We start from the raw sequence: 27,533 nt of genomic DNA, 5'->3' as shown, positions 1-27,533 counted from the left end.
CATCCTAGGGCAACATGCTAGAAACAACCTATTAAAACACAGGCTGAGGGCACCTGAACCCAGTGCTAGCTGAAAGAGCAAGTTGAGAGCAAGACCCCAAAGTCTCCTGGACTGGTAGCAAAATGCTACCTAGACAGAGGGCAAACCTAACAGGAACTGTCACTTTCACTGACAAGTGCAGAGTGAAGGTGCTGGCTCAAGCTATTAATCATGAACTGGGGCAACCGATGTGTGTGACAGCATGGAGAAGTGTTTGAAGAGGAGTTTAAACCTTTATTCCTACTACCTTGGAACAGTATTAGGTACTTGGGACTTATCCCTCATTTCTTAAAGCTTTTACTTGTAAGCATGCTTGTTGGTGACTGCTCTGAATTCACTCCTGGTAGGTTAGTTTGGGAGAGGTGAGTATGTGTCCCACCTCCCCCTCCAACAGTGCAGCTGTGTACCGGCATGCTGCAGGCCTGTGGTTAAGTGCTGCAATCTGGTTCTGTATGAAATACTCTACTCTTTAGGTTTGCGGTGCAGCAACTTGAGCAATCCCAGCTATGTGTGCCTTGTCATACGGCACTAAAGTAGGAACACGCTTTCCTACAGTTATTAATTTTCTCCTGCAACATCAAAAATATTCTAGATCTGCCACTAGAGTTCAGTGTTTTCAGGCTCCCTGACGCTGAGGGGCAATTCTTGAAGGGCAAATGCATTAGATGGGAAACAGGTTTTTGTTTCCAGCAATATTTCAGAGATGTTTTTCATATATTTAACATGCTGCCAGGTTACATAGGAACATGTGTAACAGTTACCAAATGAAGAGGTCTTCGCTAGAAATGAGATTTTTCTTCACCACCTTCTTTAGTTTGTCTCTAGACAAAAATATTCTTTTTGTATCTGCACTTCTACTTTTGAGAGACTGATCATACTGCACTGGAGAAGAGATCTGAGTGAAACTGTATATTTATTTGCTCCTCGCTGTTCAAAATTACAGATGAATTCAACCAAATATGATTAAAGGAGAGGAGCAAATATTTCTGTATAATCTTTGTCAGTTAAATATGAAGCGTTAGTGTTTGTTGGCTTGCTTCTCTCTGATCTGCAAAGAAGAAGGTTAGGAAATATCTTTGGTCTCATCTTTCCTGTTATGATAAATAACTGATCTGTGGTCAGAGCCGTAAAGTTCATAACCTACCCAGAAAAAACTTAGGAACAAACCACTGCTGCTGCAACATTATGTAAAGTGGAAAACCTATTTTCCTGGGGAGGGGTGCTGCTTAAAGATGATTTCACAAAAGAGGAAGCCCTTGCTGTTTATCCTGCTTGATCCAAATGTGCAACATTTCCTGTGGCCAGATCTGCAGTAAAATCAAAGGGGTAGCCATTTTCTGTGGTCTATTGCTTCCTATAGCATACCCATATAAGAGAGGAAAAAAATTACCATTTATTATAAAACTACCCTTAATCTTCCTTATCTGATTAATCAATTAAAACCAATGATGTATTGATAATAACTCCACAATGTCCAATTGATAATCTGTTTCTCACATCTGTCTGGCAGAACCGCTGTCTATTTTAAGGTGACAGAAAGCAGTTTTACATGTTCTGCAAGATGGAATTTATCCTTAAGACTCTGCAAACACAGAGAGTAGGCAGCTAATAAAATCTCTGCTTGCAGGAGGTCATCAAGTATTTGTGCAAAATAGCTAAATCTTGGGGCTTAGAAAATCAACATGACTATTTAAAGCAATCTAGAAATTAAGACCCTTGTTAATAATCAACATGTATGACTAATTCTTGCAACCCTGACACAGGCAAAATCACTAATGAACTTGGGAATTTTGCATGTTCGGGTAGTGTATTATCTCGATTTCTGTCTATTTCAATTATCCTTGAAGGTGCTTGGAGACTTTATGGTAGGCAGCTTTATAAAAGCAGAGTGTGGACAGAAAGACAGTCACCCAGACTTCAGGCCTTCCATCAAACACAGACACAAATGCCAGCAAGCCACTGACAGAAGTTTTGACATTTGAGGCCAAAGGTTAGTGCATTGACTAACACTGAGAATATTCGCAGGCCTGAGAGTACACATTCCTCATCCAGACTACTGGATGGACTTCATTTAGCTGTATACAAATATTTGCCAGTTACTTACAGAAGCTCTGTGGCAGATGAAGAAGGTTATACAGCCTTTCAGGAATGCATGCAGTGCTACCATATACACACAAAATTATATTAAGAGAAAATTATATAGGTTACAAGGTCAAACACAGAGCAGATGTCAAATGCCATAATTAAGATTACCTGCACAACCTTGTTTCAAGTCCCCAGTGTATCTGAATAAAATTAGTCTTTAATTGCACCCTGTACATTTTATCTGTGATGGCTCCTACCTAGGCTAAGCAGTATTCAGCAAGTCTGAAAAATGCAGAGTGCTTTCTAAATAGACTTACTGAAATACCTCTACAGATTTTACCAAGGAAACCAGCCATGCCCAGTCCAGTAGAGAGATGGCTTTCTCCTTTGTTTAGGACTGAAGTTGTGGTTTGGTGAGGAGGAGTTTCTTTAAAAAAGCCTACGTGTGTGCATAGTTACCCACAGCCATGCACAGGGAATGCAGTTCTTCCCGTTTTCTTAAGCACTGAGGTAACTATGCCTCCTGGATCCTGCAGTCTGGTGACTGGCGCCCCCTAAACACTGAAATGATTGATGAAATCAGTTGCCAGCTAGAGTCCTGGGTGGGTAACGCAGGAGACAGAGGCAGGATTCCTGGATTCCACTTGTGTCTGACTCAGTGTGTGATCTTCAACAGCAAATGTAAGTCAAATCAGGGCATGCTCTGATCTGTCACGGAAGGCAGTTACGGGATTAATGAATGTTTGTCAAAGCCAGTTCAGTCAATACTGCATAACACAGGCACAAGTAACTCTCAGGTGTTGGGTCCCATTTTATCAGGGACAGGCTGACAGAAGTAACAAGGATGCTGCAGTGCAAGGCAATGCTGCTGTTAGTCCACTGAGAATACAGGTTCCTTCTCAGTACAGGGCTTGAGATCATGTTTTCTGCCCTCCCTTTCACTTAATTCACCACCACCATCCATAGTTGCCTGAATTAATTCATTGAATCCACATATCGTTTCAGCTGCATCCTCTAGAATTCCCCTCTCTTTGTGTTTGGTCTGCATCCGTGCTCTACATATCATACATCAAAGGACAGACCCAAATAATCCAAGGACAAAAATATATGCACATGCACCAGCTACTTTGCACTAAGTCCAATTCTTTTGGGACAGGTCAGATTTACTTTTCGTGCTCTGAACAGTTTACAGGGCTCACACCACATTTGTAACGTTTCCCTGAGGCATCAGACTGACTGCCGCTGTGCGGAACAATGGGGTAATCAATGCAAGCACAGTGGGGCTGTCTAATTTGCCTGGAAGAGTGTCTACAACATGCAGTCGGTCTGATTCTTTGGGAGAGCAGCAGAGTGGTAGAGCAGCCCAGCACAGGGAGCTGCCTCAGAGCTCCTCCATCAATGGTCCTGCAGCAGCCAGGGGAAGGTAGCAGAGCTGTTTTCCTCCTTGAATACTCAACAGTTCCAAGAAGGAAAAATGGAAGTAAATGCTTTTTATTGGATACTGCCTGCTCAGTGGTACTGAGAAGGTTCTGAAAGACAGAATTTAGTAATGAAGTGAGTTGGCTTATGTGCATCGTTGGCTCCTAAAATCCAGATGCCAAATTCCTGCCCAGACATCAATATTCTCCTTCTGAAGATGTCAAAATGCTGAAAGCAAGTTTCCCAAATCTGAGACAATATAAATGTGGATATATTTTGCAAATTATCAAAGAAAAAAGCATTTGGGTTTCGTTTAGATATTGACCTTGTATATTGTAAAATATTTCTTATATAACTTTTTACCCTTTGCTCAAATGCTTTCAAATGAAAATGAAACGTTTAATTCAAAAAATGTTAGCATAGAAGTTTTGAAATGCTAAAACATCGAAATATGTTAGGAGTTATGAAACATTATGTAAAGTATTCCTATAATCAAAACTAGTCCAGGACTCTAGGCCAGTATCCGTATGAATCAGAGTAAAACTGAGTTGTTTCTATATGCTGTTTCCATGTCTTTCTCACTGCTTTTGTGGAAAATAAATTCATCAAGGTGATTTTGTGTTACCTGTTTTACAGTAGCTAACTCATCAGTTGGAAGCTAGAGATTAGGAAACATTATGAAGTTGTCAAGAAATGGGCATGTTAGGATGAAATCGGTTAGTCTTTAGCTTCACAGGATAGAAAGAGGAAATGTTATTGCAACGCTGAACTGTGTTTTACAGTCATTATCACTTAGCCCTTCAGATAATTCTATAATTAGCATGGGACATGTAACAGAGGGAAAAATACCTGACACAAGAGGAACTTAGTGAATGTTTTCATTCACAAGTGGGATTTAGCTGTCATACCGATGCAATATGCTGAAACAAAGCTCCTTTGAGTAACAAGTCATAGTTTACAGTATCTTAGGGCAGCAGATACCTGGACATGGAGCGGCATGGCTCAGACAGCTGCTTGTGCTCATTGCTAAATAGCAGGCATGGTCTGTCAGGAGCAAACTGTGGTCAGCAAGTGGTAAGTGAGACTTAACTCCAGTCAGGCAACTGACTGCATTTGTCTGATTCTCAAAATACCTTTCAGCACAATTAGTGCTTCAGTCAGATCACTGAATTAAAACCAACTCAGTTTATCACACATGTTGATGTTTATATAGTACCTGTCATCACTCACTTAAATGGATAAGAATATGGATAGAGATTAATTCCTGCTCTGTATTTTGTCTTGAAATATAAACAGTGTTTTTAACTACTAATTCCTGAAGTGTGACACTTTGTAAATGATCTACCTAAATCTTAACAGTAGTTGCTGGTGCTTAGTTCAGCATTGATTTGCTCCAGTGTTATTTATACAATGAACAGAGTGTTTCAGTGATTTTGTCTCTGCTGAGGAAACTCAATTAAGTTTTCAAGTGTTCAAAATCCAGGTTCTATTGCTGAATTGTGTAAATAAAAGATGGGTTCACGATTCTTTTAGCAAGGTAAGAAAACCATGTTGAATTCCTTCTGTCATTTGGGAACAGTTCTTCAGAGCTGGTTTTTGGGTGGGAAACTGCTGTTCAGTTAAACTGTTGTGGGAAAATTTCTGTCTTTGTAGAAAAGGTATTTCTTACTGGGGAAAAAGAGAAAATCTATAAATGAAAATTAACTACTTTGTCTAAGGATGATAAAAGTAATTTTCAATATTACTACTCATAATATGAATTTGGGCTAAAGGATGTGCTCATGTATATGGGTTGAAGACTGAGCAGCTCTGGGAAGTGAACAGCTTAGTAACATCACCATGAGTAGTGGATGATACGTGGAATTGTATCGTACCAGTGCAGGGAGCCGTATTTCCAGACTCAAATACCTTAATAAAGGCTTCTGATTCCCGGCCTGTGAAGAACATGTATAAATGCCCAGTTCAGACTCCAGATTGTCACCCTCAAATCACAGATCTGGGATTCAGAGCTGCAGTTGTAATCAGGCAGCCAGAGCACTAGAACCATCCTCTGAGCCGTGTCTGTGCAATGTCTCTATTTTCTGCCTCCTGTGGGATATATGGATAGGAAACTCTTCAAGTCTAGTTTCCAGCTTCTGCAGGCAACCATATCTTCTAATCCTACTTGCATCTGATATGAGATTTTTCTTGATTTAGTAGAATCCTGTTCTGGCTCTCATCCTCTCATGGCGAGAAGCTTTCCTTCAGTTTCTAGCCCAAATATATTAATGATTATTTTATACCTGTTTTTCTTTAGTTGTTTTTTAGTTTCAACAGATTTAGTATGTCCCCCCAGAGTTCCTACAGTAGCTTTAATTTAGCTGCAGGGGAAAAAAAGAGCCAAACTCTGCTCGGAAAAGAGACTATAATTCAAAATCAGGCCATTTTCTCCTCCTCACCACCAAGCCTCATTCATTTCGCAAAGTGCTGTCAGCTCTGCTGGCTGCATCATCTCGTGCTCTCCAGCAGTAGTGGGGATCCAGGTTGGCTAAGGAGGTGATATTTCCTGCTTGTGAAACATTCCAGTGTAAGGAGGGGGCACTCTCACATAGTCTTCTCTTTAGCAAGTTATATCAGTAAATTCCAACCAGAAAATGCCAACCGCATACCATTATGACCGCAATCACTTCAGCTAGAATGCATCACGTGCTGCCAGAGCTATCAGTGGACAGGCAATGCTCTCCACTGCTGCATCAGCCATCCTTCCAGAGCTGTTCACCAGCATATCCTCTCATTCAAACACTGATGAGGCGTGTTTCAAACCTAACAGAAACCAGATGTTTTGTATTCATTGTATAATTGCACAGCTGAAAAGAGGTTACAAAGTGGCCAGATAGCACTAAGCAGTAACGGCAGGAAAGTGTTCTGTGAAATCTCTGCAGACCAGGTTGGACATAGCCATTCAGCTCCGTGGGTTTAGACATTTGGGAGAGGTTAACCCTCATTTTGACTCACCTGTAAATCTCTGAAGTGATCTGCAGAGTATGGCCCTGCGAGACGTAGCTTGACTCTCCAGGTTAGCTGCATAGGCCCCATGCCTATTTACTCAACTGCCCATGGCTGGCACAGAACCCGTGCGGCACATGAGCGTCTGTGGTGCACTGAGCATGCTTTGCATGGCATGTAAAGGTATGAGCTTTGGGCATGACTAGTTCTGCAGAACAAACTCCTCCAAGTGTCCTGGTCACATCCAACCTTGATATTTGTATTTTCAATTCATGTATTCATGTGTGTATTCAGTGGGCCAAATTTTGTAAATAACGGGCAAATTGTTGCGGTGCTTATATCAGATCTGCATTTGGAAGTGTATGACTGCACTGCCAAAATGATAGTTTGTCACCATTAGCAATTGCTGCCAGTATCATTAGTAACATTATTGGGTAAACAGGAGTTTTGATTACAAGATTTTTATTCTCGCAAAGATTAGAATTTCAAGAATAGAAATAATTATTCAGCATTTGATATCCAGCCAGACCAGTTGAATTTTCACTAAAAGAAATAAATTCAGCTAACACTAAGCAGGGATACTTTGTAAACTTAGCCAGATAACTCAAAACCTTGACCAGTCCCAAAGTGCAGATAATTTATGATTTGAAGCCTTATGCTATCACCACAAGACCCAGGGAACAAGTTCAAGGGATGCAACATATTTCTTATTAGAAGCAGTATAAAATGACTCTCTCTGCTGATGACGTTCTGATGTTTGTTACCCATCCAGATAATTCCATGAAATCTTTGCTTGAACTTGTTGACAAAGTTGCTTCAATATCTTCCTCCAATACTAATTGGACAAAGTCAGGGCTTAGGCTAGTGAATGGTCTTTGTTCACTGCTGGTAATTAACTGTTTAATTCTTAACTGGAAGCCTTAGGGTTTCACACCCTTAAGGTACACACTCAGTGCAACTGCTAAATTTAAAGGTTAGAATCGCCAGAATTATCAGGGAAGTGTCAGCAGACTGATTTCTTTTAAATTTATCTTGGTGGAGGAGACTGGCAACTATTAAGACTATGATTGTTCCAAAAAACAATTATGTATTGAACATGCCAGTTGCTATAAATCCTGGAACTTTTCAAGAGATGGCTCCATTATTAGCAATGTTTTTGTGGAAAAATGAGAACCACAACATTGGCATTAGGAAAATCCTGGAAATCGATAAAAGCGGGGTTTTGTTTGGAGGCAGAGTATCATTTTGGTTCTTACCTCCTGTTTTACCCAGAGGAAGCTCAAGCCCAGCCTTGTTTATTAAAAATCTGAGCTACAATGTTATCTCCCCTGAAGAATCAGGTTCCACACCGGCATGATTCACCCCAGCTGGAGCCAAAGGGCTTGCTGCTGGCCTGACAGGGTGTAACTATTTTTAATGACATAGGCAATGAGTGAATCTGCCTCGGTCTTCCAGAGTTTCACATCCATAAGGACATAATGTGTATAAAATATGTCCTGATCACAGCACACTCTTGGCTGCCAGCAGCAGCTCTGGAAGCAGACCTGAATCTCGGAGTTGTGCTGTGGGCACAAATAGGAGGGGCTGAGCAAAGGGAAGAGAACAACTCTGGATCTTGCATCTCCCTCCCGCCCCACTCTTCTGCTGTTGAGGAAGCCCCTCTTCATGTGTGTGGTAGCTGCAGAAATGCTTTCTAGAAAGATATTTTGGGGGACATTCAGTAATAGTAATTAGAGAAAAATTGGTTATGCTCTGAGACCACATGAACTGCATTCCCAATCCCCGAAATTGCCCATGATACAACAGTCTTTGAAGCTGATGAGCTGTGAGAAGTCTCTGCAGTGTACTGCATTTTCCCATTTTATCATACACACAGTATTGATTCTGAACATGTCCTCCCACAGTTCAAAATTGTCTTTTACTTCCATGTGTATAAGAATGCTCAGAACATAGGAAAATTAAAAGCAATAAATATACTAACAAGCCAAGTTAGGAAGGGGGTGGGGGGTGGGGAAAAAGCTAAAATAGCAGTAGTTATTCTACAAAATTCCTAGCATCTCTGGGATGACCTCATGCTCTTGTTGTGCTGGAATGACCTGCATCACTCCCTCCTGGTTGTGTCTCTTAGGGTAACCTGGTTTTCTCAAAACCAGCTCCAGATCAGAGAAAAATCCTGGCTCCATTGAAGTGAATGGGAATTTTGCTACACACACAGAATCTTATCCCCAGATTTTCAAACATGAGGATATGAAAATTTGGCTCTTAATCCCCCCTTGGGATTCTTGAATTGGTGGTTCAACTTCCAAAAGCTCTGACACCCACTGATTTCAATAGGAGCTGCTGGAGCTCTGTGAAAAAAGGTTGTTCATTTCCAACACTAAATATGGATGGTGGAATCTTAAAATTAGGCTCCTATTTTTGAAAATCTTGGCCCAAACCTTTATTAATACCACACTACCATGTGTCCTGCATCTATTAGCAAACATAACAGCATTCAGATCCACATCTGCTGTATTCTTTAAACGTGGGAAACAAAAAATGTTCTTTTAATCAGATTTAGATTAAAAGCTCTCTCCGAAATAATGACAGCCAGTTATGGATAATCCATAATTTGCTATTAGTTAAAATATTCCCAGATAGCACAGAGGACAAGTGGTATGTGTATATGCTGTTCCCAGAGAGCTCTGGTAATTGGAGTAATTTCAGCAATTTCCAATTTTAGAGGAAGCAACTGATCCCAAGTTGTTACCTAAAGTAATTCTTACTGACAGTATTATAGGCTTGAAACGCTTTCTGCTATGCCAATACCACAAACTAGCTGTGCAATTACAGATGTATTTGTCACTTCTGTATTTATGTTATTAACACTGGTAGTTTAAGAAAGATGTATTACTTAGGACAGTCTCTGCCTCTGTCAAAAAAAAACAACCAACCCACAACCAATGAGGGGTTGATATGTTATTAAAATCAGCATTAAGTCAGATCTCCTCTGATATAATCTTGCCAGAATTAACCAGCTAAATAGGGCTGGCTCTTATCTGAATTTGAATGGGAAACGTCTTGGTGTAACGTAAACGCTGGGGGAAGCAGTATTACTGGTTCTGTAGCTGGCTTGAGTCAATAGCCCCGCACTGCTTTTACATTGCATTGGGCTGTTGAGGGCACTGACTGTGTTTTTAATAAAAATTCTGTGGGACATTTTGCAGAAGAATTTGCCCAGATATTTTAGCTGGATTTCAGTTTTGGCTATCCTCTGCTTATCTCTCTAGAAACAGCAAGAGTTAGGGTTGCAAAATATTTTCCATTACAATCCTTGCTTTTAGCAGGCTCCTAATTTCCTGAACTGAGTAGTTGTGTTTACTGTAACTTCTGAGTTCAGCTTCTGTTGTGCCATTGAGGTACAGCGCACACTGTCCTATGGTTGAACAAGATCTCTTCAGCCACTTCTGTGTGTGTCAGAGAAACTTTTTACACATTCCCCAGCGTAAATTGAGCCACCTTGCTGTGAACAGATCTCTGATAAAATCTCCCTTCCCCAAAATGGCTGATGTATGAATTTTAAAACCCGGCACAAACAAGACAATTTTGTCTAATGATGATTAAAGCCTGATCTTTACACCTCTCATTTTGTATGCAGATCAGCAGCAACCCTGTGGACATCACAGGACCCATTGGTAACACAGGGTACTGCTGAACAGGGCTATTAGGACCTTGCTCTTGTCAAAGGAGGCAGGAGCTGCCTTCGGTTTTTGCTTGCCTTGAGAATAGGTCCCCCCTAATAGTAATACTGCAAAGTAGTACCAGGACTCTGTCTCCTACATCCCCTAGGAAGCAAGAGACAGGGGTAGTAAGGAGGAAACCACACAAAAGCCTTGTTGCATTGCTACATCAACTTTTTGCATTTTATTACTGGAGGCAGGGTCTGGCTCCTCATCTGCTTTTCATCAAGTCTGAACCCTGTGGTACCCTTGTATGTTTGGGCCATTTGAGGCTACCATAATAAAAACAATAATAAATAACAAATAAGCAACCTGGAGTCTAAAGCCGGAGGATGAACTCCTTCTATGTCCTAATGGAGGCATCAGCGAAGTCCTGGTAGACCAGGAGAGAGCCCCAGCTGCAAGTCCAAAAGGCCAGAGGTATCTGCAGGGCTCTGTCGCTGGACACATCAAAGCACGCCATACTGCTGCGTGGTTCATGCTCAGCAACACTGGCTCAAAGCAGGATCAGACCATTGCTCAAAGCAGCTGCCCCATCGCACTGTGCGCCCCTACTTCCTACCCATAGCTTTGGCCCAAACATTTCAGGTGATCTTATCTCCTTGAACTTTCTTTCATAAGACTTCAACCTCTTTCACCTTCTACCTTGTCCCTAGCTTGCAGGGAACTCCCAGTGTTGCTGAGGGCATCCCTTTGTATAAATAACATATATGCCTCAGTGGCTCCTAAATATTTTACTGTTTCATTTTACTGTTGTTGTGTGATGCAGAGAGGAAACATTTACAGCTTAACCTATATTTCATTTCAGGGCACTGAATTTCCCTTACTGTTTTGTAGCAAAATGCGTTTCAGAGCAGAGCGTGGCACTATGAAGATGACTATGACAATAGTCTTTGCACGGAGGTGTTCAATTTGTCTGTCTTTTGGGTCTGAAAGTCACTTCAGCTCAAAGGCTTTTTTCACCAGCACTGTACCAGGGAGCACCGAAGCATGGTCCAGTTTTTGTCCTGGTGCTGTGTTAGCCTGTTAACAAGGCTTTTCTCTTGCTGCTTGGTGGTGGTCAACAGTGTGTAGCCTCCAAAATTTGGAAGATATTTGACAGGTTGAAAAACTGAAAACCACAGGATACACCTTTAATGCCAGTTTAGAAACGTATGAAGCATCTGGTTACCCCTGTCTGGGAAGGTAATCCATGGAGAACTGAAAGTATCTGGCAAAGAAATGCATTTTGCCTTGGGCTTGATTTGTGGAGGGAAAAAAAAAGTAATATTTCCAGTTTTTTAATCGGTCTTTGGCATCCATGGAGCACTGCCTTACAGGATTACTATGATTATAGGCTACAGCATGCACTGCAAATGAGGACTTTTGAATACCTGCTCAATGCCTGGTTGATGTGAGGCTGGTGACAACGAGCGCTGTGCTGAACTTGGGCAGAAGTGATGGCCATGTTTGTCTCCCAGTTTTTTCAGCTATAAAACATAGGCGTGTTCACGTTACATCAGTATGTACCATAGTAATGTGCTATCAATTACATGACATGGTATTTTAGATCGTGTTACCAAATTTCTCACTGGTATATAGCAAGAGTGAATGAAGAAGATAAGGGGGTTTTAATATATCCAGATAGTAAATAGATACGGCGTATGTGAAGACAGTTTTTCAATTTCTTCTTGCTTTACAAAGGCTGATTTCTTTTCTCAGCTTTTTCCATTTTAGAAGTCTGTTACTACTGGATTTTTGCCAATAGAGTATTGATGTATTTGCAAATAATTCTATTAGGATTCAATTGTTTATAAGCAGTTTCACACACACTTTTAAAATTAATTTTTCAGTACTGTGCATAGATTGTCTTATTTTAGGGTTCCTGAGAAGCCAAAGGCAGGACCTTAGCTCTCAAGTACTAGCTTTCAAAAGGAGCCTGCTGTTGATATAACCCAAGTTGGTTTCTGTGTTCTGGCTGTACAGTTTCTATAAAGTAATCTGGGTGGCTGGGCAGGCATTCTCACAGGGCTTTGAACTGATTCCCTGTTGAAAAGAAACTGGGCATCCAGGTCCCGTTGGTGCCCTGAACACTGTCCCCTTAACGTACACTCAGTGAACAGCCCATATTAACGAAGGGCCCATTTTCTGATGCCTACATCAGCATCTCCCAGAGACTTGCAGGGGGAACTTGTGCAGTGGAAGGTGCAAGGGAGTAATATGAGTCTAACATGTAAAACCAGAAAAGGTTATGAAACATAGTTTAGGGCCTCTGAAAGGTTCCCTCACAGAGAAATGCAAAAGTAGCTCAGCATGGTAGTGTAATCGTAACAGTTGATTGGCCGTAAGCCACAGCTCTGTGCTGTTGCAATGTGTATTTTCTGCTGTTGAGACACGCCATGACAGGAAGCTCTGACATAGCCACTAAGTAACAGCAGCAGACCTGTATCAGGGTCCTTCCTATTTTTTAATGTGGGGTAAAAGTGGCTGAGAACAGAGCTGGGAAACAGAATTGCCATAAAGTACAGACTAACAGGGGCCTGGGGTGAGAAGGACCATGGCTTAGTAGAAGAGGTCTTCCTGCTGAAAAGAATAATAATGGACTATGAGTAAGATTCGCCTCAGAGACACACAGTGTCCACAAGGCAGTCACTGATGAAGCACACATTCGTGTGCCACATGCCCAATTCATCATTATTTCAAAGCCATTTCACCATTGTTTCTATTATAGCCCATTGTAATAGGCTTAGATGAGAATTATGTATGGCATATTCATTTTTAAAATGACCTAGGGAAAGAAGAGCATTGACATACTACAGTGAGAGTATAAGGAATGCTATGAACTCCAGGTGAGGTGGAGGACGGCATGGATTCCTCTTGCAATTACTAAGCCAGACAAGGTAGAAGCAGTGTCAAATATTATTTTTTAGTGATTCTTTCTGGGAGGATGATTACTAGTTAGTGTCCCACTGAGGTAGGCAGCATTTCATCTTTTGAGCAGCCCATCCTGCTTACATGTGTTAGCACTTGGGGATTCCTGCTTTCTACTGTTTGTAGGCTGTAGTACCATGTGTTGATGGTTGCACCCAGCCTTTGATGAAGATGTCAAAATGTTTTAAATATACAGTTAACTTCTAGCTCACCCACACTCTTATTTCACTTAGTGCAAAATCCCAATTAAATACCCTTAGTTCATATCAAGAAAGATATAAGAGCTCAAATTTGCAGCCTAGACTTTGCCAGACTTCCATTTTGTGGTCATCTCAAATTCTGGTTCCAAAAACTTTGCAGCTAAAATGCAGACTAGTGTCAGTAAAGTTGCTGTAAAGATGCAGAATAAACTCATCTCTAGAAATAAGAACTGCAACATATTTAGGAACAATGCCTCTATGCCTTCTACATATTTGGTGAACACTGGGCTACCAGACTGTTAATCAGGGATGGTCCAGAGCAATTGATTTACTTAAAGTATCATGACACTCACTAATGCAATGCAGATCTCTTTTAAGGCATGTGATGTTTTCCAAAGCTGTTGAGCTGCTGCAATGTCTCAATTAAGTCAGAGAGATGCAGGGATGTAGTATTAATTCCAAGCTTCATTCCAAGATGAATCTTAATACAGGGTTTAATTAATGTTCAAATCAATCACCAAGCACTTTGTTTTTTCATTAACCCCTATGTATTACTTTTTGATAGTCCAATGAGAAGTGTTCTACTTTGTTTCTCAGCAATACTGTGTATTCAGTTTTTATTGTCTGTGATAAAAGCAGCTCAGCCTCATTATTATCCCAGGATTTGGGTGACAGTAGGGAATGCATCACAGCAAAGCTAAAGCCTAGCTGAGAGCAATTTTACTATTACAGGCACAATTACCGTCCATTACAAATTCCAGGAATGAGTACAACCATAACTTTAATAGGTGACTATGTTGCAGCAGCATGAAAAGAAAAATGGCATCCCTCCCTCAGCTCAGAAGAACAAAGAAATAAATAAAAGACTTTTGGTTGCATGCTCTGTATTAAACCCAGGCAGTCCTGAAGGCATTTGGCTCTTCAGTGGAAAGCAGCCCTGGCTCCTCCATCTGTTGCAGTTTCACTTGATTTAGAAGACTGTTTAAGGCCCTTCTCCCACACAGTTAGAAGGAGGCACCTGTGCAGAATGCTGGTAGCTTTGGGGAGTCTGCTTTGGGACCCCTGGGACCTGTTCCCCACAGAAGTGAATGTGTGCCAGCATCGTGTCTGACCCTTTGCATCCACCCCTCTTGTCCCAGAGAAAGGATGGGTGTTTGTGTGAAGACTTGGACAGTTCTAGGCCCAGTGTATAACTGAAGTTGAAAGGAATTTTCTTTTGTTGCTGTTTAAAAAGCAGCAACTGAAGCTTAACTGAAGTTGTTTGCTCTACTTTCTTTCCGCAGTTCAATTATTGCTGCTTTAAAGAAAGCATTTTTTTACTAGAAGTGAAACTCGGATCAAGTCCCCCATTTCAGGAAAGCACTTCCCTATCCAGATAGCACTAAAGTAAATTCCTGATTTTAAACAACCACCCAAATGCTGTTGACTTTCTATCTCTTAAGAGAATTGTTTAGGTAAGTGGATGAAACAGGTTAGAAATAAATATGAAGCTGAAGAAAGTAAAACAATTTACATTGCCTATAACCAGAGGACAGCAAGAATACAAAGGAAGAGCACAAGTGCTGAAAGTTAAACTGATCTCTCTTTTTCAAAACTCTTCAATTTAAATAATTTAAATAATCTCAAAGTTACAATTAGTATAAGAAGTACAGATGTGATACTGTTCATGTTCCTTTATAAATGTCTCCTTATATCACACTTGTGTGATATAGCATTTAGTACTGAGTGAGTTATTCAATGAAGGCTCTTGAGGTCTCTAATACCTTACTTGACAAGGGTTCTCATTTTCTTGCAACTTCAGTAATGAATCCAGCCATTGCATGAAAAGGGAAACTGTCTATACAGGTTCTAGAGAACGTGATTTCCATGCCTACATTTTGTAACTTTTTAATTAATTTGTCTTCTTGAAGTAACAATATTAACATAATTTGTTGCAGAGATTTAATCACATATGACACTTCAGCTACCCAGACATTTGTATTTGAATAACTGTATAAGGTTACTCATTAGAGCAGGATCTCCAAATATAACAGACTGGTTTTCCTTCCCAGACGTCTGTCCTCCTGTCCTTGAGTAGCCTTTTGTGATTGTTCGGCAGCGTGTTGAATTTATGGGATTATGACCATATGAAATACAACAGCATTTCTGAAGGAATAATGGAGAAATTGCCTTCTGTGCCTGATTTTCCAATAGGGGACCAACATGCCTTTTTTTCTCTAAGGCATTGTGGCTGTGAGTGACCCTGGGCAGGGGTTGAGTGCACAGCCCGGATGGGCTCAGGCAAGTAGTTGTGCCAGGGCATGGCGTGGGCACCAGCACTTCATGCTTCACACAAAGCTGTTCCCCGTCTGGATGTTACCACAGACCTCTGACCTTAGAAGTCAAGTCCATAGCCACCAAATACCATTCATGACAGCATAAGAGCAGAGAGCTGATGGTTGAGAATTCAACACTGCCTTTGACTTAGGCATGGTTCTGGCCAAGTTACCTGTCTTTATATCACTCCACTTATAAAACAGGGGTAACTGCATTCCAAAGTGTTTTACCGAGTTCAGCTGAAGTATAGTGATGTGCTAACATTAGAGAACATGGCGTATAATGCAATGAAAAATACTGTGTAAGTGCCTGGGGTCATTACAATAGGCTTTCTCTGAGTAAATGGCAGAGAGACTTAAGTGGTGAATTTAGATCTGTTTTTAAAGTACACCTATTCAATGATTTTTGTACAAATGCATTTGCAGGCACTCTGGCTGTTGTCAGCATTTGCATCTGTAAATGTGAAAATCCAAGGCATAATTCACTAGTGTTAATTCTTATTTCACTTCATGGGAAAAAGAAACAGAACAAGGAGTTAACTGCTTTTTTTTTTTTCCCTGTGTCAATAATCGAACCAGTTTAAATGTATATTTATTCTATGTTTGAAGTAATGCAAACTATTCAGAATGCTATGAGAGCTATGAAAAACACAGGGCTTGGAAAACTGGCAGTTTTTGTGGTTTTGGGGTTTTGAGTAGTTTCACAACCAATCAGCCCAGAATAATGTCCGGTAAAGGCATTTCTGCTTGTTAGTCTATTTATTTATTTACTTTGGCATTGTGAGCCAAGACAAGACACATTTGGAGGAAGGTCAGTGAAAATACTCCAGAACTGTCAAAGGGTCTGATCCTGCAAAGTGCTGAGGACCTGTTGTCACTGGGGAGGTGTTCAGCACCCCTCCAAGGTGATGGTGCTGGCTCAGGAGTAGCTGGAGCACAACCTGCTTGCTCAGGCAGCTCGGGCACCAGCAGTCTTCCCGAGGAATTTGCACCGAAAGTAAAATCAATATTGGATCCATTTGATGCTTTACTTTGGCGGCCACTGGTTTCTGTGTGTCTCCTTCTCTGCTGGTGGCCCTGATCTCATCTGCCTCGCTGGAGATCTACCCTTTGCTTGATATTGTGTGTCTTCCAGCGGCCTTCCCACCCCAATGCCCACTCTGCCCCAGTGGCGATGCCTGAACTATTAACCAAGCAGTCGTAGAGACTTCGACGGGAGTGGATGCAGTCTGTTGTTCCTTGTTCCCCCCTCCCCAAAATGTGTTAACGTGTCATACAATATTTTGCTCTTGGGTTTAGGTCTCTGGGGTATTAGGATGACTCGGTTCCGGAGGGGAGATCTCCCTGGGGGAATATGTTTGCTTAATGGTTTGCTCAGCTCATTCTGGGGATTTCTAGCAGGAGAGGCTCCCCTGCTCAGCTGTCACTGGGGCAGCTGCCCAGCCAGGGCTGGAGGATGGTTCCAAAAGGACTTAGGTGTTCCTTGGGGAACACAGGCAGCCCTGGGGCTCAGGGTTAGTTGTCCCACTGTGCTTCTCCCCAGCTTGTCCACAGCAGTGCTGAGGTCCCAGCACCTCAGGGAGCCAAATGTCTGTCCCACCAGTAGACCCCGCCAAGAGCCCTCCCCATGCAGGCTGTGCTTTGTCATGCTGAGGCAGGGGCCCTTGCGAGCAAGGTCTGAATCAGGGGTGCTTCTCTCTGCAGCTTCTCTTTGTGTCCCCGTGTGGGGCAGACATGTTGCAAATATCCACCACCAGGAGGTCTCTACAGAGGAATAAACAGTTTTGAAAAGTGAAGGGTGCTTCCCCATCCTGTGCAGTCACCCAGCCCCTGCCCCACTGGCCAGGTCTCCACAGGCATCTATGCAGCCACAGGGCCAGGGAACAGTCGCATCCCAGTGAAGATTTGTCGTATCCTTGTGCCAGCCACCATCCTTGCCAGCTGGCCTTGTGGCACACCCACACACCAAGGGGGACATGTGGGTGCAGGGGCCTGGTCACGCCATGGCCACGGCACGGCTGTGCTATTCCAAGGTGGCAAGCACCAGCAGTCACCCTGGCCCTGCAAGATCCCAGAGGAGAAGCTGCGGCAACTTTCTGAGAGCACTGCCACCTTGTGTCAGTCCATCCCGCACTGTAGTAGTGCCGTGTCCTGGCATGGACCAGCAGCGCTGTCTGTGCGAGATCAAGAGATTGTTTCATGGCCTGGGGTAGCTGTTTGACACTGCTGACTGTCCTCTTTAGTGGCGTTGCTCTCATAGCTGCAGGAGCAGAGCCTGCTTGTGCAGCACTGTGCAACAACACTCCCACACGTGAGCCAAGGGCAACGGGGCAAAGCAACTGTTTCCCTTTGGATCCTGAAAGTCCATTGCACAGGCTGGATGTCCAGACAACACAAGGAGCCTGGAATACTGTCAGAAGTCCCACCTGAAAGCTGATTGTTCCGTGCAATATGGGAAGAGAGGCCAGAAGAATTTTTGTGGGTTTGTTTTTCTTTTTTAACCTGCAAGGTCAATTCTAGTTCTCCCCATCCTTTCCTCTGTGCCCAAACAGATTGTTCAGAGCTGCATGCTTCCATTGCACACATTCTGCACTACATTAGTTTAATGGCACTGTCAGTATGAATTGCAAACTTTCTCAGCTCCCCCCTGTGCTGGTGAAACATGGCAACATAAGGAACATCTGTTCTCCTACCCTTTGCTGGAAATGGGAAACATCATATTGCATTTTTGTTATTAGCCTTATTTGGATGCCAGTGGTTTTGTTTCTAAACACATCAAGGCAGCTGAATAACCTTAATTGAGTACTACAGAAAAAGCATGGTTTCATGCAAATACAGCTGCCAGCATAATTATTAGGACAATACTAAACTTCTATTCCTGAGATCGGTTCCAGTTCCTTGGTTTTTATATTGCTCCCTTGCTGCTGAATTTCATTATAAACATCTCCACACGAACCGATCTATAGTTAGGCAGTAAACAAGTTAAGTCCTTAATTTTTGACATTAAAAAGCCAAACAAACCTAATGATTACAATGTGCATTTAAGCCTTTATTTATACACAAAATTAATTACCTAATCTTCACTAGGAATACCTACCACAGGTAAATCTCCATCTTAAATGACTTTAAACAGTCCCCAAAATTTCTAATACAATTTCATTAAAGACAACAGATTCCTGCAGCTCCTATGGAAGATGACAGTATGTGTAAATGGAATCAATTAATAATTCTCAGATTTAATTATAATGGATTCATTGTTATTGCATGATCGACCACAGCATGCAACAGGCAATTAAGCAAAGCACATATATGCAATTCTCTAGTCCACCCATTATATAGAATCACTTCATTATTAAGCTTGAGGGCAAGTCAAAGACCAAAAATACAGCAAGGACACAAAAAGTGGCAGAATCTATTCCAACAATTTTGTTGGTGTCTTTCTGCACTGCAAGATACACACATCCTTCATAACAGGCACACTTTTAATGAGCCTTCATGAAAATATTTCACTTTTATCTCCTTTACCAACTTACTGGAGCATTCCAGAAAACTGTTAGCCAGGTGTGGCTTGCTCAGTTTTTTGTAGGTTTACCTAGATTTGGAGAGGTCTTTGTTGAAGCTTGAAAGTCAGGCTTCTGGTGGGAATGGGGGGGGGGGGGGGGGGGTGTGTGGGGGTGGAACGGGACACGGACGGCGCTTTTTACCCTGCAGATTTAATTAGATTTTATTTTCTTTTAGACCCACAGCAGAATTCAAGGCTGCTTTGGATCGCCCATGGAGTATGTTTGGTCTAATTCCTAGGAGAGATGTGCTCATTGTCACAGAACAATTGGATCTAGTGTCACATTAGTAACAGTTTCTCTTTAAGAAAGGCAGACTGTAAGACTAGCAGAGGTTTTGCAGGTCAGGATTGTGTTGTATCAGCATAACTTTTGTGGGGAAGCTTGCGCAGCACGTGCCTGCTGTCTGGCTCAGTCTGTCGTCTTCACAACTAATAACATTTACTCCAAATTTAAAGAGGTGCAAAGGTCAGCAAGCCAAATTTAGTCTGGGGGTATCTTTACTGAAGTCAGTACAGCTGATAAACTTGGCCTGATATTTGCTGTTGGAAGGGCGAATACAAGAACAATTCTTCAAGTGTTTATTTTCATTTTTACAATCACAGAACAAGGCAATTTGCAGCAAAATGTTGCATGCAACTCTGCGCTTCAGAGCATAAGTCACAAAGGATGCCAGACTCAGCTTTTGGTTTAATTACTACAAGAAGTTTCTACCAGTTATTTCTCTCTCCCCCAGTACCTCCTGTCTGAGAAACAAACTCTGTGGATACTATAACTGGTCTGGGCATTTGAAGTGGGAAATCTGTACTGATGGTATGTACCATGGTGGTAGTGGTATATATTTAGGTTTTACTTTGTAAAACTCATATTCCCTTAAAACTTTATCATATTGCTTGGTATTACTGCACAGGTGTCCCAATTAGTGTAGTGTAATTCTCAGCTAACCAATCAAACACATGCCTGGACCCTAATGCAGTCTTTCCTGTGCCTCTTGCGATTAAACAAAGGGCAAAACTGCCTGTGAATTTTTTGGGTGAGTTAATACTAACCAGGATAAAAGTTGTACATGCAACTGAAAAGAGACAAAGACTGTGAAAATGAAGGATGAGTGCCATCCTGTTGAGGAAAGATTGGTATGGCAGTTTGTTCGGTGCTTTGCTTGACCTATTTTATTCTATTTTAACAAATCTGTATTAGTAATTTTTCAGTGGTTTTTAGATTGAGTACAGTGTGTGCTATGCTATATTTGTGATTTGTTATTATTAAGCAGTCCTGAATGCACTATTCACAGAGCCTGAGACAAGCGTTCGTTTTCCATGCAGTTCAGCATGGTATGTTCTCCATTGTCACATTTAGAGCTCTGATGAAGAGAACACAGACCCAAGTCCTCTTGGAGTTAAAGTCTGCAGCCATCTGTTTTGTGAATCAAAGAGGGGAACTTTAATGCAAGCAAAGCACTCCAGTGTCCTGAGACACAAAATTGTTGGAGAATCCTCATTTTAAAAATCTTTCATGGCAGATTCATGTCTTGAGGATGGATCTGAGACCCTTCCTGTCCTCTGACCAAGCCAGTTCCTGGGAGTTTGCTGGGGCTGCGACTCATGTGCTTCCAGGCCAGCGTCACCGCTTGCTATACGTGACACCCGGGGCACCCCTGACTTCCCCAAGCCAAGCAGGGGTGACAGGAGTCTCACAGAGCAGCTCCCCCACACTATGACAGGGCGGTACCCCAGCACCACGCGACTCCCTTCCCCTTTGCAGCCCAGAGCAGGGGTGCCAGGCTGAGACACTGAGTGCCACGGCGAGGGTAGCTGGCATAGCCAGCACAAGTTGCTCCATCACAGATAGGGAAGAGAACAGGAAACAAGCGGTGACTCACAGTCCGCAGTCTCCCCACTTTGCTTTTGAGGCAGCAGAGCCAAGCACAGCCCCTCACTAGGGGCAGGCTGGTCAGGCACAGGCTAGTCCTCAGTGAAATTCATTGCATCTGGTGCTGTTGTTTCCTTTCAGTTTTTATCTAGTCTTTGTGGGCTTCCTGTTAGCACCTAGTGCCAGTCGGGACAGCACAGTGCCTGCTGCCTGCTGTGAGTTTGCTGTGCAGAAACCACTAGGAGCTAGTGGTTACAGCAAGGGGCTGAGATTCAGCTAGCACAAGTTTTAGTGCATCACCCCTATGTTCTTGCTCTGCTAGGAGGTGTGGTGCTGCTGGTGAAGAAGAGCTGGGGTACTGGGAGACTTCAGTGAAGTCTAGGAAATGGATCCTGTGTTTTTTGCCAGAAAGGGCTATGGGAAGCAAGCAGCAAAGATGAGAAAGTCATCTGTAAAAATGTGGATTCTACTTTTTCTTCTCATTTGTCTCCCATTTTGATTATCTTTTACTTGTGATGACATAACCATTCACTTGAATATTTTCAACTTTTCTCAGGCCTGTGAACTTTTGTTTTTAAAGGGTGAGCTTGTTTGCCAGGCAGGTTTTCCTCAAACTCTCCCGGTGCCAGTAATTAAGGGATTATCATAATTACCTCACTGGTGCAGATATTGAGTATTAGCGCTTAGGCTGAATGTGCCCACTTTGATTTCTCTACAGTGACGCTAGGTAGGCTGTGGCTGAACTCTGCTCTAAATGAGTACAGTGTCATTAATGACAGCACTCTTACAATGGGCACTTTTGTGCTTAAGAAGCTTTCTATACCTTAATCCAACCTGATGCAAGCTACACATGCAAATGTATTACAGGTACAATTTACTTCACGGCATTACCAAAACATAAAAAGAGATTCGGACTGCACTGTGAAGTGTTTAATGAGCTGTGGGTCAGATCCTTGGAGCTGGCTGAACTCCACAGGCGGCAAGTCAGGGCGTAATGCTTTCCTTTCCCTGTCCTGTGCCTGGCACTAGTCTGAATGCTCTGCTCCTCCCAGGCTTGAGAGTTCTTCTCATTTACACTGGCCTTCAGGGGTCACAATGAGTTGAAAAATGTTGTAGATTCTTTGTAGGTCCTTTTTCTCCAAGCAGCTGCAGCAGAGATGGTGTGGCATACTGCTAACTGCCACTGCGCTGTGGTCCAGGTGCAGGGGATGCCACAGCCAAAGCACATGCGTCTGCCACCCCGCGTGGACACAACCCACCAGCAAAAGTGCTCCTGTGAATCCTAAGCAGAGGCCTCACCTAGGACCCAGTGCTGGGAGGGAGCAAAGCAGCTCTGCTGAAACTGCTGCTCTTGTGGTTCAGTATATCCAGCATACCCGCCTTTCCAGGCTTGTTCTCAAGGACTGCTGTGACTTCCCACATCTGGCTTTTTCATGTTTGGCCTGAAATGGCCTTTCTCTTAATGGCAGCTTTTCCATTGCATGCAGGCTCCTGAGGTGATGATAATGTTGTTTCTCTGCAAGCTGTGTACGAGAAGCCGTGTCTTGTTTTGCATTTCATCTGCTATAATTAAACTGGTGATGAAACCATTCAGGACCTGAATACCCTTCCACTGTGGTCAATACAAAGCTCTGACATTCATGGGAATGAAGTCTGATCCTCAAGTTTCCTTGCAGATCATTATTCTTCATTCTGCGCTTCGCCCTGCTCCCTTTCTAAACCATTTTAGAAGCATTTATGCTGTAAGACAAACTGTGCCTTGTCTGCACTGGGAGAGAGCCCACACTCTAAGTGTGTGCTTGTCATTCACAGATGACCAGCCTAAAGCAATAGCCATGCCCATAGAGGAATAATCTCTACCATTCCTACAGCCTTTCATTTTTGTTTGTCTTTCTGCCATAGAGGCTGTATGTTATGGATGTCATCTCCGCTTGCTTCCTGTTCCCGGCCAGCTGTGGATTGATGATAGCATCTTCAGGTTGCTGGACTTCCTCTTCTTGTCTTTAATCTCTTTTGGTTTCAAAATGGCCCCCCACATTTACAGTTACCAACCACAGCAGGCAGATAGCAGCAGCTGGTAGTCAAGCAGACAAGAGTGAGTACATTTTAAAAACAAAAAGAGATCTGTTCTTTAGGTTATATAAAAGGATTTAGTGCTAAGATTTAGTGAAACTTAGAGTAATTTCTGCAATGTTTGGCAGTTAATATCTTAAATGGGCAAATTCGTGACATTTTCAAATTCACATTGGTTACGATTTATTTGTAGGAACAGCAATAACCAGTAACACATTTATGCTGCATACTATATAAATTCAAAATGCATCAACTTAAATGCATTGACTTGCTTGCAATAGACTCCTTACTATCAGACCACGCATTCCTCTATAGGCTGCGGATTAAAAAAACAACACATTTTCTTTAGTTAGCACCTGTGCTCAAAGCCAGGCTAAACCAAGCCTAATGTAACCATCCAGTTCTTCAGAAGCAAAGCCACAGGTGATTTTGCTTCCTCTTCCTTTCCTTCTTCATTAAAATCTGGTTTCACAGGGCACAGAGCCTGACTGAGCTGCAGAGCAGATGTTTTGAAGAAAATCCTGGCCAGAAGCCACTTTGTGTCTGTTTCTGGTTGGTTTTGTTTTAAGTTAGAGAGGGAAATGTACCTTTTTATATATAGGTGTTTCTTCCAAGATGTATGAAAAGTAAGAACAAGTCTGGAAATGCAGAATTTCTTCAGTCAGGTGCTACAGACCTCCCCAGCTGGGAGTACAGCCAGTCTACAACTTGCATAGCTGGAGCGTCTGCATGTGTCAAGATCACAAAGATAAGAGGAATTGATCACTTTGCTGTTAATATGCACTATTACAAGCTGTTTCTTGAACTGATTTTTATGTTACAGTCATGCAATTCTGCTAATGCAATTATAATTCTATATCATTAGCATTGGGGTCTAAACCTGGGGTGGTGGTAGCAATTTTTGCTTCTGAAATTTCAACCATTACCTATTGGTATACCTTCAAGACACTGCAAGTTCTTGCTTTCCACACTCCAGTCACAATCCCAGATTGCAAGTTGCTTACTTAAGTGTTTTATTGTAATAGTTTTACTTAAGAATGTTATTATCTGCTCAGTGTTTCATTGGGAGGGAAGTTGTGTTTATCACTTGGGAATTGTGGCCACAAGCAGGAGATCTATATTCAGTTCATGCTGTTTCCCTAGACATTTTACCTTAGGCCTCAACCTTGCAGGGTCTGAGTGCCTTGGGCTAAAGCCAGTTGGTATGATCAGTATCATGGACTGGTGGAGGATGGTAGAGGGTTTATCTTCTCTAATCTGTTATCTCCTTTTATCTCTTGCTTCATTTATAAAATGGGGACTGTGTCGTAAAAGTTCCTTTATCAGCTTGGCTTTAGGGTTGTTTGAGCAGCTTTGGTCCCAACCATCTTCTGTTGAAACCCTCATACCTTATGGGCTTGATTCAAAATCCAGTCAGGACAAATGAGGCCAAAGTCTCTCAGGCTTTGATGAGAGGCTGGGAAAGATTATGCTGTGCAAGTCTGATGGCCCAAATGTCCTCAGATTGCCCTAGAGCTAACTGGCAGCTACAGCTGGACCTACTCTGCCCCAGCGTGCTTGCAGCATAGCCAGGCTCCCAGGTTGAGGATATGAGATTCATCCTTGTGCAGCTCTCACCTACCTTCTGTGACTCCAACAGCCAGGATTCAGATTTTACATCCTACACCACATTTTGCATCAGTAGGTGCCTCTTGTCTGATGTCTTCTGACAAAACAGCTCCAGCATCCATTTCAGCTGGTTTTGCAGAGCAGCTCACCCAGTAGGGAGGACTCTCAGCCAGGCCAGTGTGTGTGGTGAGCCCATACCACTCACCCAAAGCAAGGTCAGCTGCTCCAGTACACTGCTCCACAGTGGCATCCACCTCCCTGGCAGGCTGCCGAGTGGCCTTTACCGTGGTGGCTTCTGTCCTTAGACCTTTTGTAGAGTCTGCCCATCAGGACAGTAATCCAGGAGGCCAGTGCCTGAGCCGCTGTGCCCTGCAATAGCAGCGAAGATATCAATGCGGTATTGTTAGCATGGGTATCACCACCATTATCTCATCTGTCTAGCCTTTAGTAAACACCCTGCATGTTACACAGTCATTTCATCCCCTGACTGTCCAGGATGCACCACAGCTGCCAGCCAGGAATGGCCAGCAGCTGCCTTTGAGTACATCTGGGGTTTGTTTTTCAAAGGGTTACTTCCGACCCACACCCCCAAACTCAGGACAGGGAGACACCCACCAAAGGGGAAGGAGACAGTGGACAGAGCTCAGCCTTGTCTCATTGGGTGGATACATGCACTCCCTCTGCCCCCACCTGATCTCTGTGACCTGCTGATGCAGTAATCAAGTTGTCATTGGCAACAACCCATGTTGGCCTGAAAGCCACAGATTAGCTTCTGAGAAAGCCTGATGTAACTTTTCATTCTCATTACCAAGTCTAGAGGGAAGACACCCCCCATATACCTCCTCCCTTCCTTTGGTTCAAGGATTTAAATTTCCACGTAGTAGGTGGTGGTGGTAGACATGATACACATGCTTGAATGGACAAGTTTAGATGTGAGCCAGGGAAGAGCTGGTCTCCTCGCCAGGATGCCTCATCCTTATTTTCATGTTGAGATTGTGCATACGCACAGCTCCGACTTTTCAGAGATGCTGAACCAATGGGAGCTGTAAAACCTCAGCTTGCATTTCAGCCCATGTACACTTTGGTTGCCACTGAATATTGCGTCAAAAAAATATTTAATGATAGGCAGAAATAGAATACCTTTTCTGTGATATAAGCAATGTATTCTCAAGAGCTCAGATCTGCTACCTTTGCTTAAACTAAACAGTACATTATGTAATGTTATGTTAATGTTATCAAAGGCTGAATACTGATTTTTGCCAAACTGGTTTATGTCCATTTTTTGTCTGCTGGCTTCAGGGAAGGCAATCTGGATTTATCCCATTGATTGGGAGTTTCAGGCAGTCATGGCTTCACACTTCCAAAGCCATTACATTTAATCTCATCAATATGAACTGAACATGCAAGCAATATAGGAACACTAACAAATGGAGAAAGTCTGCCCTGAAAGTCCAGCAAGACCTGCCCTTATCAGCCCAGGACATATAAATCAGCTTCTTTTCCAGCTTATTTGACCTTGGCCAATGGCTTTATGCCTCAGTTTGCTCTGCTTCCAAAAATGTGTCCAGTTCCTCTCTTGATGCATGGCTAAGGTTCTCTTCTATTGCTGACTCTGTCAACTGGGTAGTATCCCAGCCCCTCCTAATTGTGTAATTCTGCCTCAGTATAAATATATTATTCCCCTTTTGCTTTCAAATTAGTTACCTCAGAAACAGCACTGGCTCTGGGAGGTCCCTTTAGCTTTCTGATTTCTGTGTGTCTTTCCTAGTGGAGCTCTAACTTTTTACTAATTTATACCTCCCTTCCACTCCCCACCATCACATGTGCAGCTGCTGCTGGAGTCCACAAGTCACACATGCAAGAGGGAAGGAAGTTGCTTTTTAACGTGAAAAACTCAGAGCTCAGTTCAGTGAGTGGTGCCAACACTGAGAGAAGCTGCAGGGATGCCTATGGCTCAGCCTCATAGGTTGGTGCATGCTGTGGGTGTGGGGCATCTGTGGGCTCCAGCAGCTCATACCCCTGCTATGGTTGAGGTTTGGGATTGGAAATGTGTCAGGGGCTCTGCCACTGCTGTCACGTTTGTTCTTTGTTGGCACTTGACAGCTCCAAGCTGGAGCTCAGAAATGGCCAAAGCACATTTGATGGAAATAGCAGGAGGGTGAGGAACCAGAGACAAGGGTCTGTGACCAAAGGGATTTCTGAGACAGGCTGCTGGCATTGACACTGTAATGACAGCTTGTATGAGCTAGGCTGGTCTAGGGGTGTGAATGTTTCAGTATAAAGCTCTTAAAGGGACTAATTACCATTAAACCAGCCAAATTGTTGAAAATTAAATCCATGTGCTGTGTATAGTGATGTTACCTCCATACAGAGATAACCTATGTCGTGCTGAGTCTCAGGTCTGCTGTGAATGGGACACGATGCTGCTGTATAGTCTCCACATGTGCATGGCAGGGGGGAGGGCAGAGCAATGCATTCCTCCTGGTGTTTATTCTTGCATAGGAAGCGTGAGAAGATGCTATGATTAGTACTAATGTGTTTTAAATGGAGCCCAGTGTACCTTAGGTGATCAGTGCACATATTCCAGCACAGTGGGCTGTACAGAGTAGATGGTATCATGTAGAGTGCAATTATGCAGATGTGTAGTGTTTCCATAATGTATTGCTGTTCTAGAAGACATTGAATAAATCTCTGGGTTTGCTGCAAAAATGTCCATTTTTGCTGTCACTGCCAGCTTGCCAGACTGTTTCG

General features: G+C 42.8%; 1 long non-coding RNA gene across 1 annotated transcript; it reads right to left on the bottom strand.

The window, feature by feature from the left end:
* Positions 1 to 19,799: 19,799 nt before the first annotated feature.
* LOC121098054 lies at positions 19,800 to 25,295 on the bottom strand. The gene is made up of 2 exons (XR_005831154.1): positions 24,796 to 25,295; positions 19,800 to 23,899 (listed from the first exon to the last, which is right to left on the bottom strand). It is a non-coding gene; the product is annotated as an uncharacterized LOC121098054 (long non-coding RNA).
* Between the last annotated feature and the right edge of the window lie 2,238 nt (positions 25,296 to 27,533).

The sequence above is a fragment of the Falco naumanni genome, chromosome 15 (genome assembly GCF_017639655.2).
Source record: "Falco naumanni isolate bFalNau1 chromosome 15, bFalNau1.pat, whole genome shotgun sequence".
NCBI classification, from domain to species: domain Eukaryota; kingdom Metazoa; phylum Chordata; class Aves; order Falconiformes; family Falconidae; genus Falco; species Falco naumanni.
Note: the sequence above shows the minus strand (reverse complement) of the source record. Positions and strands in the feature narration are given on the sequence as shown.